The following is a 311-nucleotide window of genomic DNA, read 5'->3' as shown; positions in this document are numbered from 1 at the left end:
AAAAAACTGAAGGAAGAAAGGGATAAACTTCTGAATGAATTCAGAAAGGAGTTAGAAATTTTGAAGAATACTCAGACTGAAATGAAGAAGGAAGTGAAACACTCAGTAAGCCAATTAGAAACGACAGGAGAAAGCCTCACCAATAGGATAAATGAAATAGAAAACAGAATATCAAGACTGGAAGATAAAGAGGACGAACTAGACCACTCAAGCAAAGATTATGAAAAATTTAAGAAATCACAAGAAGGGAATATGCAGGAATTTTGTGACATCATAAAAAGACCAAACTTACAGGAAGGGGCATAGGCATA

This window comes from Nannospalax galili, unplaced genomic scaffold, assembly GCF_000622305.1.
Source record: "Nannospalax galili isolate Female #2095 unplaced genomic scaffold, S.galili_v1.0 scaffold2661, whole genome shotgun sequence".
NCBI classification, from domain to species: Eukaryota; Metazoa; Chordata; class Mammalia; order Rodentia; family Spalacidae; genus Nannospalax; species Nannospalax galili.
The sequence above is the reverse complement of the archived record's forward strand: the minus strand, read 5'-3'. Positions refer to the sequence as shown.